This window comes from Miscanthus floridulus, chromosome 19, assembly GCF_019320115.1.
Source record: "Miscanthus floridulus cultivar M001 chromosome 19, ASM1932011v1, whole genome shotgun sequence".
NCBI lineage: Eukaryota > Viridiplantae > Streptophyta > Magnoliopsida > Poales > Poaceae > Miscanthus > Miscanthus floridulus.
Window position 1 is genome coordinate 33,191,616 of NC_089598.1, and position 16,595 is coordinate 33,208,210.

At 44.2% G+C, this 16,595-nt stretch overlaps 1 pseudogene; it reads left to right on the forward strand.

The window, feature by feature from the left end:
- Positions 1–7,061: 7,061 nt before the first annotated feature.
- Positions 7,062–16,320, forward strand: LOC136528001 (protein CELLULOSE SYNTHASE INTERACTIVE 1-like; annotated as a pseudogene).
- Positions 16,321–16,595: the final 275 nt, after the last annotated feature.

The following is a 16,595-nucleotide window of genomic DNA, read 5'->3' on the forward strand; positions in this document are numbered from 1 at the left end:
TGTAAAAAAAAAAAAAAAAAAAGAAGAAAGAAGAAGAAGAAGAAAGAAGAAGAAGAAGAAGAAGAAGAAAGAAGAAGAAGAAGAAGAAGAGAAGAAGAAGAAGAAGAAGAAGAAGAAGAGAGGCTCGTTCTCTCCTCCATGGCGTCTCCCGGACGTCCTGGCCATGTTCTGGTCCCTCGGTGCCCTGTCATTTTTAATGGCACCAATTGGAGCGATTTGTTTTCCATATGGAGGTCCACATGGATGGGCAGTTGCTGTGGGGCTACCTCACGGGTGAGCGGATCTGTCCTCCCCGTCCTCTTCTTCCCACGCCGCCCACATACCCGCCAGATGCTGATGATGATGCCAAGAATACTTTACTTGAGGCATTTTGAGGCTGAGGTGGAGAGCTACCAGTCTGATTCTCGGTGTCTATGAGACTTGGCTGGCGCGAGGAAAAATCTGCTAAGGCTATCTTACTTGCGAGCATGGAGGTCGATCTCTCGTTATCCCTTAGAGTCTTGCCACTTCACACCTTATGTGGGCTCACCTCCGTCGCAGGCTACGAGATTCGTAACGAAGCGATGTACCTTGCTGTTGTTGACGAGGCTCAGTCGCTTCGTCAGCTTGACTCCACAGTTGAGGAATTCCACCGTCAGATGACAGCTGTCTGGCATCGCCTGGACAGTTTGGGCGCTGAGTTCTGCGGTGGTGGTACTTGCCGGTGCTGTGACCGTCACCGGGACCAGAGAGACATTCTTCGCCTTCACGAGTTTCTCTCTCGGCTTCGTCCCGAGTTCGAGACTGTTCGAGCACAGTTGCTGACTCGTCGTCCGCGCCCATCGCTCTCAGAGGCGATGCCTGAGTTACGAGCTGAGGAGACACGTCTTCGAGCTGGGGGTGTGACTCGTGTTCCGCGCAGCCCTCCGTCCTAGCAGCCACACCTCCCCAGGTCTCTCCGCCTCCGTCTCAGCCCTCTCCTGTGGTGACGGGGGCACCTTCTGGTATTCAGTGTGGCTACTGCAAGATCTATGGTCATGAGGAGAAGGATTGTCGCAAGAAGCAGCGCGACCGCATCAGGGCGTCGTGGCAGACGCTCTTTTCAGGGCTCTGGTGGTTCCTCTACTTCACAGAGCACTCGTTCCGTGTCTGCAGCGGAGCAGGAGGTTCTTGCCCTGTTTCGTCGCCTCACTACTGCAGCTCAGGCCTCCGGTCACGGGACTACAGCTCAGGCTTCTAGTTCCGCTCCTCCTCCGTCAGGTATATCATCCCCATGGTTCCTCGACTCTGGTGCCTCTTTTCATATGACACCTCATGCAACACACTTATCCTCTCTATCTTCCCACGATCCACCTATTTCTGTTCGCACCGCAGATGGCACTTCTCTTCCTGTTGCTGGGAGAGGTGTTCTTTCGACCTCTTCGTTAATATTTCCTACTGTTTCGCATGTTCCCCAACTCACTATGCAACTCTTGTCTGCGGGTCAAATCACTGATCATGGCTGTCGCAAATCCTTGAGTCTGATTCTTGTGGTGTTCAGGATCTCCGTACGGGCCTCTTGGTGGGGGAACTGGGCCTAGGTGTCGGGACTCCCAACGCCTCTGGGAGCTTGATTGGTTGCGTCTTCCTTCACCCATTTTGGCTCCCACATCACACCAGTTCTCAGCATCCGTGTCAGCCGCTTCGTCTACCACTTCTTTTGCGCAGTGGCATCGTCGTCTTGGCCACCTCTCTGGTTCTAGATTGTCCACCCTTGTTGGTAGTGGTGTTTTAGGTCCTGTTTCTGGTGGACACTACTCTTCATTGTACGGGTTGTAAACTTGGCAAACGTTTGCAACTCCCCTACCCTTCTAGTGAGTCTAAGTCCCAGAAAACCTTTTGATCTTGTTCACTCTGATGTATGGGGTCCTGCACCTTTTGTTTCAAAAGGGGGGTCAATCATATATGTTATTTTCATTGATGACTATTCGAGATTTACCTGGGATTTATTTGATGTCTTCTCGTGGTCAATTTCTTTCTATTTACCAGCAATTTGCCACCATGATCCGTACCCAGTTCAACTCTCTCATTCGAGTTTTTCGTGCGGATTCTGCTGGTGAGTACATCTCCACTGCTCATCGTTCCTACCTTGCTGAGCAGGGTACGCTTGCCCAATTTTCATGTCCTGGTGCTCATGCTCAAAATGGTGTTGCTGAGCGCAAGCATCGCCACACTCTTGAGACTGCTCGTGCTCTCTTGATCTCTTCTATGCTTGCTCCTCATTTTTGGGCTGAGGCGGTTTCTACAGCTGTTTTTTCTTATAAATCGCCAACCCTCTACTTGTCTTCGGGGTTTGCACTCCCTATGAGCGTATTTTCGGCACCCCTCCTTCCTATAGCCATCTTCGTTGTTTTGGATGTGTCTGTTACGTCCTACTTTCACCTCGTGAGCGCACAAAACTCACTGCTCAGTCTGTTGAGTGTGTTTTTCTTGGGTACAGTACGGAACATAAGGGTTATCGCTGCTATGACCCTGTTGCTCGTCGGATGAGGATTTCTCGGGATGTCACCTTCGATGAATCCCGGCCTTACTATCCTCGTTCCCCTTCCGGTTCTTCTAGTACCACTGAGTCCCTCTCATTCCTCACTTTACCTGAGTGGTATTTTCCGCTGTCGTCTCCATCCTCTTCGCCCCCCTCAGGTATCTTTTACTCGCCTCCACCACCAACACCTCCTTCTCCACCTTCACCACCTCCTCCTACCTCTCCACCACCAGTCTCTCCTCCACTATCATCGTTGCGTTCCTTCCCGTGAGATCACTCACTACTACACTCGTCGTCCGCGCCCGGCGCCACCACTTGACTCTTCTCCGTCCGTCCTTGGACCTCCTCCCGAGTTTCCTCCTCGTTATTCTCTTCGTGATCGCAGCACCCTTCGTCGTTCCCGATCGCCTTGGCTTCACTGCTGCCGTCTTGGCTGAGCCCACGACCTATCGGGAAGCTGCCGTTCACCAGGAGTGGCAACATGCTATGGCTGAGGAGATTGCTGCCCTAGAACGTACTAGCACCTGGGATCTTGTTCCTTTGCCACCTCACGTGACCCCTATCACTTGCAAGTGGGTGTACAAGGTAAAGACCCGCTCGGATGGCTCTCTTGAGCGCTACAAGGCTCGTCTTGTGGCGCGCGGCTTCCAACAGGAGCAAGGTCGTGACTATGAGGAGACCTTCGCTCCTGTCGCGCACATGACTACTGTTCGCACTCTTCTTGCAGTTGCTTCTGTTCGTCAGTGGTCGATATCCCAGTTGGATGTCAAGAATGCTTCCTCAATGGCAAGCTGCGAGAGGAAAGTCTATATGCAGCCACCTCCAGGATACTCTGTTCCTGATGGTCTGGTTTGTCGGTTGCGCCGTTCTCTCTACGGCCTCAAGCAAGCTCCTCGGGCCTGGGTTTGAGCGTTTCTCCTCTGTTGTCATCGATGCTGGTTTTACGCCAAGTGATCATGATCTGCTCTTTTTGTTCACACTTCCCCTCGTGGTCGCACCCTTCTTCTTCTCTATGTCGATGACATGATCATCACGGGCGATGATTCCCAGTACATTGATTTTGTGAAGCAGCGTCTCAGTGAGACATTCCTTATGTCTGATTTGGGTCCCCTTCGTTACTTCCTTGGTCTTGAGGTCACCTCCACATCTGATGGTATTTTTCTCTCTCAGGAGAAGTACACTCAGGACATTCTTTCCCGTGCTGCTCTCACTGATCACCGCACTGTTGATACTCCTATGGAGCTTGGTGTTCACCTACGACCCACTGATGGTGTACCACTTGCTGATCCTACTCGCTATCGTCAGCTTGTTGGGAGTCTTGTTCTACCTTGGGATCACTCGTCCTGACATTTCTCACTCTGTGCATATCTTGAGTCAGTTTGTCTCAGCTCCTACCCAGCTCCACTATGCTCACCTCCTTCGTGTTCTGCGATACCTTCGTGGAACTATCTCTCGGCGCCTTTTCTTCTCTCGTTCCAGTTCTCTTCAGCTTCAGGCGTATTCTGATGCGACCTGGGCGAGTGATCATTATGATCGCTACTCTCTCTCTGCCTATTGTGTTTTCCTTGGCTCCTCCTTGATTGCCTGGAAAACCAAGAAGCAGACTGCAGTTTCCCGCTCGAGTGCTGAGGCTGAGCTGCGTGCTATGGCGACTGTGACTGCGGAGGGTGACATGGCTACGATGGCTTCTTGAGGATTTTGGTGTTCCTGCCACTGCACCCACTCCTCTCTCTTCTGACAGCACCGGTGCGATCAGTATTGCTCGAGACCCAGTCAAGCATGAGCTCACCAAACACATTGGCGTTGATGCTTCCTACATGAGATCGCAGGTGCATGATCTGGTTGTGACGCTCCACCATGTGCCTTCAGAGGTTCAGTTAGCTGATTTCTTCACCAAGGCACAGACCCGGGCTCATCATAGTTTTCTACTCTCCAAACTCAGTGTTGTAGATCCACCATGAGTTTGAGGGGGGGGTGTTAGATGTATAGGAGGTATATGTGTTTTCCCTCTACTTGGAGGGCTTCTTTGCATATGTACATGTGTATACTAGCCCTCTTGGGCCTTGCAATACAGGTGGTTGGCCTCATTCTACTTCTAACACACATGTCATGAGCCTCTATAATTTTCTCTTCAATCGTATCATTCGTATTAGTCACAGTTAACCTTCAAGAGTGATCCAGAAATTTTTTGTTTACTGTTGGCCAACAAATGGAAAACAAAGTAACAAACCCTAAATACTTATGTTTCCTTTCTGTCCACTTGAGGGATACATAACTGGCTTTGAAAACAATTTTGTTTTGGAAAGAAACGTCTCCTGCTTACATCACTTGCTCCAACTCATCATCAAAATGTGCTGCTTGGAGTAGAAACTTAACTTCTATAGCCTTATTTTTTCTTCTATGGTTTAGCAAAAGATATACTCCCTCCTCCCAAATTATATGTCGTTTTGGCTTTTCTAGGTACTTAGCTTTTGCTATGCATCTACATATACACTGTGTCTAGATACATAATAAACAACTATGTATCTAGAAAAGTCAACGTCCTATAATTTGGAAGGGAGTAAAAAAAACACTGGCATCAGAATATTCTGTGGTGGGAATCCTGCTAGTATAATTTTCATGTCACAGATTAATAATTTATGCATGTTTATTTTTTGGACCAAAGCTTGTAAAGATTAGTTGACCAATTCAAAAATGAAAAGAGAATGGTGGGATTATATGCCTATAGGGTCTAGCAATAGATGTTACAGGATACTAATAGCCAACTAAGAACACTATTGGGAAACATTAGAGTCTCTTCTCGTTTGTTTAGATCAAAGGCTCAGGCTCTTCTCTTTTTAGTGGGAACAATTGATGAGAGAACTAAAATTTATGGTACAGTTGCTCTAGGTTCAATACAAGTTTACCTCTGCTAACCAGTAACCACAACTAAATTATTAATATTCACATAAAGTAAATATATTATATGCATAATTACCTACATGGGAATTGCTATTATGTGCATAATTGTCGTCTTGTAATGGACATGAGGTTGTATTGTATGAATATTTATATCATTCAACCCTTTATGAGTTTGTTTCCAAAATACGTTTCAAGTAATAGACCTCAATCGTGTATCTTTTAGTGTCACTTTTTTGTTTCCTTTTGAAAGTTCTCGAGAGCTAAAATTACGCTGATGCAAATATGCAACACATTTGAGCTGTTGGAAACTGTAGAACACTAGAATTGTGAATCTTATAATTCTGTATGTATTTGCAGGAAACCGAGTTAATGTGGAGGATGAGGAGACACTTTCAAGCATTGCTCAGTGTATTGAGCAGCTACGACAGAGTTCTTCATCCTCACAGGAGAAAGAGAGCTCTTTGAAGCAGTTATTAGATCTTGTTCAAACTCGTGATACTGCATTCGGAGCTGTTGGGTCGCATTCACAGGCTGTTCCAATACTTGTATCTCTCCTTAGGTCTGGACCATCTGGAGTTAAGATGCTGGCTGCCACTGTTCTTGGGTCTCTTTGCAAGGAAGAGGAGTTAAGGGTGAAAGTCTTACTTGGTGGTTGCATCCCTCCATTGCTTGCCCTTCTCAGATCAAAGTCAGCTGAAAGCCAAACCGCAGCTGCCAAAACCATCTATGCAGTTTTCACAAGGTGGGATAAGGGATCATGTTGGATCAAAGATTTTCTCTACAGAAAATGTTGTTTCCTGTACTGTGGGAGCAACTTAAAATTAGTCTCAAGAGTGAGAGTTTGGTGGATGGCCTTTTAACTGGAGCACTGAAGAATTTATCAAAGAATACAGAGGGGTTTTGGTCTGCAACTGTGCAATGTGGTGGAGTTGATATACTTATAAAGCTGGTTAGTTCTGGACAAACAAATACCCTTGCAAATGCTTGCTATCTTCTTGGGTCTTTGATGATGGAAGACTCTTCTGTTGTTCTAAAGTTTTATCTGGAGAAAACAACAAAGCAGCTCTTAAAGTTACTTGGTCCTGGCAATGAAACTTCTATTAGAGCTGAGGCTGCTGGGGCTCTCAAGTTCCTTTCTGCACAGAGTAAAGAGGCTAGACGTCAGATAGCTAATTCTAATGGTATTCCTGCTCTTATAAATGCTACTATTGCTCCATCAAAGGAGTTCATGCAAGGTGAATCTGCTCAAGCATTGCAAGAGAATGCAATGTGTGCATTAGCAAATATATCTGGTGGTTTGTCCTATGTAATCTCAAGCCTTGGTGAGAGTCTCGAGTCATGTTCTTCACCTGCACAGATTGCAGATACTCTTGGTGCATTGGCCTCAGCCTTGATGATATATGACACAAATGCAGAGTCTACCAGTGCTTCTGATCCTGTTGACATTGAGAAGACACTGTTGAAGCAGTTTAAGCCTAAGGTTCCCTTCCTTGTGCAAGAGCGCATAATTGAAGCTTTGGCTAGCTTGTATGGTAACCCGGTTCTCTGCAAGACACTAGCAGATTCTGATGCAAAACGCTTGCTTGTTGGTTTAATAACCATGGCAGCTACTGAGGTGCAAGATGACCTCACGAAATCACTTTTTGCTCTCTGCAAGAAGGATTGTGACCTATGGCAAGCTCTGCAAGGCCGTGAAGGTGTCCAGCTATTGATTTCTTTACTTGGTCTTTCCTCAGAACAGCAGCAGGAATGTGCTGTTGCTCTGCTTGCACTTCTTTCAAAGGAGAATGATGAGAGCAAATGGGCTATCACTGCTGCTGGTGGCATACCTCCACTTGTTCAAATTTTGGAAACTGGATCTCCCAAGCTAAAGAAGATTCAGCAACCATCCTTGGCAATTTATGCAATCACAGTGAAGACATCAGAGCATGTGTTGAAAGTGCTGATGCTGTTCCTGCTTTACTATGGCTTCTGAAAAATGGAAGTGATAATGGCAAGGAGATAGCTTCTAAAACACTGAATCATCTCATCCACAAATCAGATACAGGAACTATTAGTCAGTTATCTGCTCTCTTAACAAGTGAACAGCCTGAGTCAAAAGTTTATGTTCTGGATGCTTTGAAAAGCTTGCTTTCTGTTGCACCACTTAATGATATTCTACATGAGGGAAGTGCAGCAATGATGCGGTTGAGACAATGATTAAAATTCTAAGCTCACCCAAGGAAGAGACTCAGGCTACATCAGCAACTGCTCTCGCTGGTCTATTTCATTGCCGCAAGGACCTGCGAGAAACTCATATTGCAGTGAAGACACTTTGGTCGATAATGAAGCTGCTTGATATGCAGTCTAACAAAATACTGATGGGCGCCTCATGTTGCCTTGCTGCCGTTTTTCTTTCAATTAAGCAAAATAAGGAGGTTGCTGCAATTGGCCGGGATGCCTTAACCCCACTTGTTTCACTTGCAAATTCTTCAGTTATTGAAGTGGCAGAACAAGCGACTAGAGCTTTGGCAAATCTTTTCCTTGATCAGGAATTATCCCTCCAGGTGTCTTTTGAAGAAATTCTCTTCCGTGTAACACGTGTGCTAAGAGAGGGAACTATTGATGGAAGAACTCATGCAGCCGCAGCAATAGCTCGTCTTTTACAGTGCCGAACTATTAATCAGCCACTTTCAGATACTATTAACCGCTCTGGGTCTGTCCTTGCTCTAGCTGGGCTCTTGGAAGCTGCCAATGGTGAAGCTGCTGCGACGTCAGAAGTTCTTGATGCACTGGTGCTGTTATCGCGATCAAAGACGTCAAGTGGGCATACCAAGGCTCCCTGGGAAGTTCTTGCAGAAAACCCCCACACGATACTTCCCCTTGTTTCATGTATTGCTGATGCTGCAGCCTCCTTACAAGATAAAGCCATAGAAGTTGTGTCAAGGCTCTGTTCTGACCAACATGATGTTGTCGGTGGTCTGGTTTCTGAAACTCCAGGTTGCATATCATCTATCACACGGCGCATCATTGGCTCCAACATGCTTAAGTTAAAGTTGGTGGATGTGCTCTTCTCGTCTGTGCTGCAAAAGAGCATTGTCAGAAGCAAATAGAGGTTCTGAATGATGCAAGTCTGTATATTCAACTAATTCATTCTTTAATTGGTATGATCCATATGGCAAACACACCGGCTGAAAATGTCAGCAGTGAAAGCATATCAGATATTAGAATTTCCAGACACTCCAAAGAAAACAACAGTGATGGTGCAACTGTGTGCCGTACTGCTGTAATCTCAGGCAACATGATTCCACTATGGCTACTTGCTGTCTTTTCTCGTCATGACAGCAAAACAAGAGCAGAACTCCTAGAAGCGGGAGCAGTTGAAATGCTCACCGAGAAGATTTCACAAAATGCATTCCAATATGTGGTATGTGAAAGCTCTACTTATTTCCATTACCTTTTTCTTTTATCATCATTTGATGAATGCTAGTTGGTAGGTGAATGCTAGTGTCTCCTATGCTTCAGTAATTTTACAGTATGAAAACAAACTACATATAGATAATAGAGTTTACATAGCATCCTAGAACAGTCTTTCTGCTTTACATTGCAAGTTATTTGGTCACATTAGTATAATGCTTTGATGCCCTCGTTTTCCAAGTGATATTGTGGAGGAAACTTTTGTTTCAGAAACTCATTGCTTCTTATCTAGAATAATAAAGTTACCAGAACCGAAATAAGTGGTAAAGTTAAAGTACTTATTGATAGGTTGGAGTACTGCATTTGACCAAATTGGCTGTAAGCATTTCATCTATTGTACATAGAAAAAATAATCTAGTTAATCCTTGCTGTTCTTGGAGCCCTGTATTAAATTTGGATACTTAACCATGAAATATGGGACTGCACTAACTAATTCTACATAATTTGAGGGGGTTATTGTTGGTTGAGGTCATAAAGATTGGTATTGTCTGTGCATAATCATTGCTAAAGAGCTACTCTCTCTCATTCAAAGTTTAGGTTGTTTAGAACATCCACAGTCTTCAAAATGACATTTTGATTTGCAACTTTGATAAAAAATATACTCCCAACTCCCAGAAATAGATGACGTTCTGACATGCAACTTTTGCCTGTAGCTAGTACAATATACATTGTGAAAGCATTTTCTATGATGAATTGAGTAATGTCAATCATGTTTTTATCAATCTTTGCATTTTTCTTATATTGATGGCTCAAATTAAAGAAGTTTGACTGACTAGAATCCTATAAACAACCTAACATTTGGAATTGGAGGGTCTGTTCCTTGTTACATTGATAGATACCATGCTTGTCAATCTTATTACTAGAGTACTGTTTTGAGACTCATGACATATAAATATATTTAGTACCGCAATAACATCCATATATCCTATTGAAGTTCTGTTTGGGGTTTATTATTCATACTGTAAGGCAGTACATCTTCTTTGTACAAACACTTCAAAATCAGACATGACCAAAAGTAAATTTGGATTTCTTTTTACATTCTTTTTGTCTAAAAGGTTGGATACGATGTCCTAGTGTGGCACTTTTTTTTAAAAAAAAGTGCTGGTCACTTATTTGGCATTTGTACTTAGGCCATTAGGCATCTGTTTTTTAGTTACAGGTTTACATTGGAATTGCATAAAATCTTTATATTCCATCTAGAGGTCGCTAATAGATAATATAAGATGATGGTGTTTGTTGGGTCGGGTTGTGTGTTGATGTGAGCGTGGTGTGTGTGTTGTAATTTGTTGTCTCCTTAATGCAATGATACGCAGCTCTCCTGCGTATTCTACAAAAAAAATCTTTATCATACATATGGAATATAAAGCCTGAAAGTACCTGTCGGAACTCATTCTTGCTCGTGTCAAAATTTTTTGGGCTTACCTGCTATTTATCCTCTTGCTGCATGTATCTTGTTAAGTTTTTTTTCAAATTGCCGCAGGCCTGTTGCTGACCTTAACGTATGTTCATGCTCTTGTCAGGGTGAAGAAGATAGCACCTCATGGGTCTGTTCCTTGCTTCTTGCTTTGCTATTCCAAGAAAGAGAGATAATTCGATCAAACTCAGCATTGCATTCCATTCCTGTGCTCTCAAACTTGTTAAGGTCAGATGAGCCAGCATACAGGTACTTTGCTGCACAAGCTTTGTCAAGTCTGATCTGCAATGGTAGCAGAGGAACTCTTCTGGCTGTTGCTAATTCTGGGGCAGCCATTGGACTTATATCTTTGCTTGGATGTGCTGATGTTGATATAGCTGATCTTTTGGAATTATCAGAGGAATTCATGTTGGTGCCTAACCCTGATCAAATTGCATTAGAGAGGCTATTCAGAGTTGATGATATCAGGGTTGGTGCAACTTCTAGAAAATCTATTCCTCTTCTTGTTGATCTACTTAAACCCATTCCTGAGAGACCTGGTGCTCCTTTCTTGGCCTTGGGTCTTCTGACCCAGTTAGCTGTTGATTGCCCCCCAAACATGCAGCTAATGGCTGAAGCTGGAATCCTAGAAGCACTTACCAAATACTTATCTCTTAGTCCACAAGATGCAACAGAAGAAGCTACAACTGAATTGCTGGGCATTCTTTTCAGTAGTCCAGAAATAAGGCACCATGAATCAGCACTTGGTGTTGTTAACCAACTTGTGGCAGTCCTTCGTCTAGGAGGAAGGAATTCACGTTACAGTGCTGCAAAGGCATTAGAGAGTTTGTTTTTTGCTGACCATGTGAGGAACAGTGAGTCAGCTAGGCAGGCTATTCAACCGTTTGTGGAGATTCTGAGTACTGGCATGGAGAGGGAGCAGCATGCAGCTATATCAGCCCTTGTTAGGCTTCTTTCTGACAATCCTTCAAGAGCACTTGCGGTTTGCGGATGTTGAGATGAATGCTGTAGATGTTATGTGCCGGATTCTTTCTTCTGACTGTTCAGTGGAGTTGAAAGGAGATGCTGCAGAACTATGCTGTGTTCTATTTACCAATACAAGGATCCGTTCCACAATGGCGGCAGCTCGTTGTGTGGAACCCCTGGTTGGTTTACTGGTTAGTGAAGCTAACCCTGCCCAGCTTTCTGTGGTTCGTGCATTGGATAGGCTTCTAGATGACGAGCAACTGGCAGAATTAGTGGCAGCACATGGAGCTGTCATTCCTCTTGTCGGGCTTTTGTATGGCAAAAACTACATGCTTCATGAGGCAGTTGCTAGAGCTTTGGTGAAACTTGGAAAGGACAGACCAGCTTGCAAATTGGAAATGGTCAAGGCTGGTGTAATTGAGAGCATTCTTGATATTCTCCATGACGCTCCAGATTTTCTTTGCATTGCATTGTCAGAAATGCTTCGGATTTTGACAAACAATGCTACCATAGCAAAAGGTCCATCTGCAGCCAAAGTAGTACAACCTCTTTTCTCTTTGCTTTCTAAGGCGGACATGGGTCCTGAAGGGCAGTATAGCACATTGCAGGTTCTTGTGAATATTTTGGAGCATCCTGAATGCCGTGCTGATTATAACTTGACACCTCGCCAAACTATTGAGCCAGTGATAACCTTACTGAATTCATCTCCACCAGCTGTGCAGCAATTAGCTGCAGAACTCCTATCACATCTTCTTCTAGAAGACCACCTCCAAAAGGATACAACAACAGAGCAGGCGATTACTCCTCTTATTCAAGTTCTTTCTTCAGGTTTGCCAAATTTACAGCAGAGAGCTATAAAAGCTCTTGCTAACCTTGCAATAGCTTGGCCAAATACAATTGCAAAGGAGGGTGGTGTTTTTGAGTTGTCCAAAGTGTTGTTGCAATCTGACCCACCTTTGCCTCATGTTGTGTGGGAATCTGCAGCATCTGTATTGTCTAGCATTCTACAGTACAGTACAGAGTTTTTTCTTGAGGTACCTGTTGCAGTACTAGTGCAATTGCTCAGGTCAGGAACTGAAAGCACTGTTGTCGGTGCTTTGAATGCCCTTCTTGTATTGGAGAGTGATGACTCAACAAGTGCAGAAGCAATGGCTGAAAGTGGTGCTGTGGAAGCATTGCTTGATCTCTTGAGGAGTCATCAGTGTGAGGAAACTGCTGCCAGACTAATCGAGGCATTGCTGAACAATGTAAGAATAAGGGAGGCAAAGGCTGCTAAAAATGCTATTGCACCATTGTCCATGTACCTTCTGGATCCACAGACACAATCTCAACAGGGAAGATTGCTTGCTGCTCTTGCCCTTGGAGATCTTTTCCAAATGAAGGTCTTGCTCGTTCTACTGATGCTGTTGCAGCATGCCGCGCTCTAGTCAATCTTCTTGAAGACCAACCAACTGAAGAGATGAAAGTGGTAGCAATTTGTGCCTTGCAGAATCTAGTCATGTACAGCCGAGCAAATAAGAGAGCAGTTGCAGAATCCGGTGGTGTCCAGGTCCTGCTGGATCTTATCAGTTCAAGCAATCCTGACACTTCTGTTCAGGCAGCAATGTTTGTCAAACTTCTATTCAATAATCACACTATCCAGGAGTATGCGACCAGTGAAACAGTCAGAGTTATAACTGGTAAACAATATCCCCTTCTTGTTCTTGTTGGTCCCTCACTGCCCTGCACAGGTAAGCAGTAAGCTTACCAGTACACACACTCATTCACTATGGCTAGAGGTAGAAGAAGGCGTGAGCACAGCCACACACAGCACAAGCACCAGCGTTGGCCAGAGCTCTGCTCTTTTGGTTTGTGGCAACTGAACTATCTGTTTTCATTGCATAGAGGTAGAGTATATACAACTCATGTACCAACTATAAGGTACACATAAGCATGGCTGAGTACAGCCCCAACTACTCCTAGTACTAGCAGTACAATTCCTACCTCAGCCCACTACCAAGACATGGCTGATGTATTAGCTACCAACTAATGTACCAGTGGTGGCCTATTGCCCTACTGTTACAACAACTAGGACAACAGAGAATGACCTATTGCCAAATTTGCTGTGCAGCAAACAAAGAGTGAGAGGTCAGCAGCAGTACAGTTCTGTCATGTTCATTTTGCATAGCAAATTCATTGTTATCAATGCCTGTTATGCTAAAGAAGGGCGGGCCTGGTGCGAGCGGTAGAGTCTTACCGCCTGTGACTGGAAGGTCCCGGGTTTGAGTCGCGGTCTCCTCGCATTGCACAGGCGAGGGTAAGGCTTGCCACTAGAACCCTTCTCCAGACCCCGCACAGAGCGGGAGCTCTCTGCACTGGGTACGCCCAATGCCTGTTATGCTAAAGATGTCAATATCCTTTAGTATGAGATTTAAGGAATTTCTAAGTAATGTCTAGCAAATGCATGTACATGTACATGACCCTTATCAAGGACATGTACAACAATGTTGTGACTAGTGTTCGAACAAACGATGGTAACACAGATTACTTCCCGATTAAAATTGGACTTCATCAAGGGTCAGCCTTAAGCCCGTATCTCTTTGCCTTGGTAATGGATGAGGTTACCAGGAACATACAAGGGGATATCCCTTAGTGTATGTTGTTCGCTGATGATGTAGTGTTAGTGGACGAAAGCCAGGCAGGAGTAAATAGGAAACTAGAGTTATGGCGACAGACCCTTGAGTCTAAATGTTTTAGATTGATCAGAACTAAAACTGAATACATGAGATATGACTTTGGCGGAGCAGCATAGGAGGAGGGGGATGTGAGTTTGGAAGGTCAAGTAGTGCCTAAGAATGATACCTTTCGGTATCTGGGATCGATGCTACAGAATGATGGAGATATTGATGCGGACGTTAGCCATAGAATCAAAGCAGGGTGGATCAAGTGGCGACAAGCTTCTGGCATTCTCTGTGACAAGAGGGTACCACAAAAGCTAAAAGGCAAGTTTTATAGAACGGCGATTAGACCGGCATGTTGTATGGAGCAGAATGTTGGCCTATAAAGATTCGACATGTTCAACAACTAAGTGTTGTAGAAATGCGTATGTTGCGATGGATTTGTGGTCACACAAGAATGGACCGAGTTCGGAATGATGATATACATGATCGCCTAGAGGTAGCACTAATTGAAGAAAAGCTTGTCCAACATTGGTTGAGGTGGTTTGGCCATGTCCAAAGGAGACCTCCAGAGGCACCAGTGCATTGTGGAGTCCTAAGCCAAGCTAATAATATGAGAGGTAGAGGAGGACTGAAATTGACATGGGGGGAGGCAATAAAAAGATATTTGAAAGCTTGGGATATACTTAGAGATCTACGTTTGAATAGGAATGCTTGAAAAACAGCTATTGAAGTGCCTGAACCGTGACTTGGGGCTCTTGGTGGGTTCCAACTCTAGCCTATGCCAACTTGCTTGGGACTGAAAGGCTATGTTGTTGTTGTTTAGCAAATACATGAATCATGTCACATTTGTGAAGTTCATGCTTACTTTGCGAGTTCTAATCAAACATTCTTTTTTGTACAATATGTAAAAAGAGGCCGTCTTTTCTTTTTTTAGATAAAGGAAAATAATCCAGCGTTTGCATTCATGCATGAATGTATATAGCCCAAGAGGCCATCTTTTATTAGTTTGGTTCTCTCTCCTAGCCAGCTGGAATATATATATGTTTACAATCATACCCAGCTTTTATATATCTAATGCTTACATTTTTCGTGCAGCTTCTATTGAAAAGGATATATGGGCTTCTGGAAGTGCTAATGAAGAGTATCTCAAAGCACTTAATGCTTTGCTTAGTAACTTCCCTCGTCTGAGAGTCACTGAACCTGCCACATTGTGTATTCCTCATCTTGTAACATCCCTTAAAACTGGTTCTGAGGCAACTCAAGAAGCAGCACTAGATTCACTATATCTTCTCAGGCAAGCTTGGTCAGCTTGCCCAGCTGAAGTATTTAAAGCACAATCAGTTGCCGCATCAGAAGCTATCCCTCTACTTCAGTACTTGATACAGTCTGGCCCACCACGGTTTCAAGAAAAGGCTGAACTGCTTCTTCAGTGCTTGCCTGGGACTCTTACTGTTACGATAAAACGTGGCAATAATCTAAGGCAATCAGTTGGAAATCCTAGTGCCTTCTGCAAGCTTACTCTTGGAAATAACCCGGCAAGGCTGACAAAGGTACACAAAAATCATTGTGCTTCTGATTCTAGGGATATTGGTCCTTCTCTATTCAGTATCCTTGTCCTTGCTCTGACACTATCTTGCTACAGCTTACATTAGCTTTTATTGGCATGTTTCTTTCACTATTGGTTTTGAACATTCTTAATTTTATTGCATGGAGCATTGTTGACCTAAACTTACATGGCTTAATTCATAGATTGTCTCGACTGGTGCAACACCTGAATGGGATGAAGCCTTTGCATGGGCATTTGACAGTCCTCCCAAGGGCCAGAAGCTTCATATCTCCTGCAAAAACAACAGCAAATTTGGAAAGGTGCGATAATAGGATAGATGTAGCACATCAATCACTTTACATTCCTTTTCGACTTCACATCACTGTGATTGAGTCCTTATTATCTCAAACTTGTGGTTGCAGAAATCATTTGGTAAAGTGACGATCCAGATCGACAGGGTTGTCATGCTGGGGTCGGTCGCGGGAGAGTACACCCTGCTACCCGAGAGCAAAAGCGGCCCCAATAGGAACCTGGAAATCGAGTTCCAGTGGTCCAAATAACTGTATACCTACATAATTTAGGTGTTCTCTGTAAGTTAAAGATCTATAAGAGGTTGAGTGGTTTCTTGTTTTGGACTCTGCTAAAGGTTATACCCTGTTTGTGCATCATTGTAAATAGCAGGCAGAGAAAGTTGTTTGCTGTACCTCCTGTGAGATATACAGATGAGTTCTCAGATGTTTTGTACTGATTGTAACAGGCTTCATTCGTTTATTTTTTTGTACCCTGGAATTTTGTCTTTGTAAAGGGGTGTAAACAGAATAAGTATATGCTGTTATTAGGTTCTCTCATACGGAATGGACTTTGCGGTCTATAACCAGTGCATGTTTATTTGCCATGTTTGTTATTTTAAGGATGTGTGAGAATGCTGATTGAAGATTACTGAATGTTTAATTCATCTTATACTATTGTAGTTGATTAGGATTATGTATGTTATCGGCATTGGATGCTCGTTCTTTTCAGTGGCAAGATTCAAGTACACAACCTGACTTGACAACTGGCTCAATATTTGGACTCCTCGGATGTTCAATTTCAAGGTTATTAGGGCTGAGACGCTCGATGAGCCCCACCCTGGCCCCGTTCGCTTCACTAAAA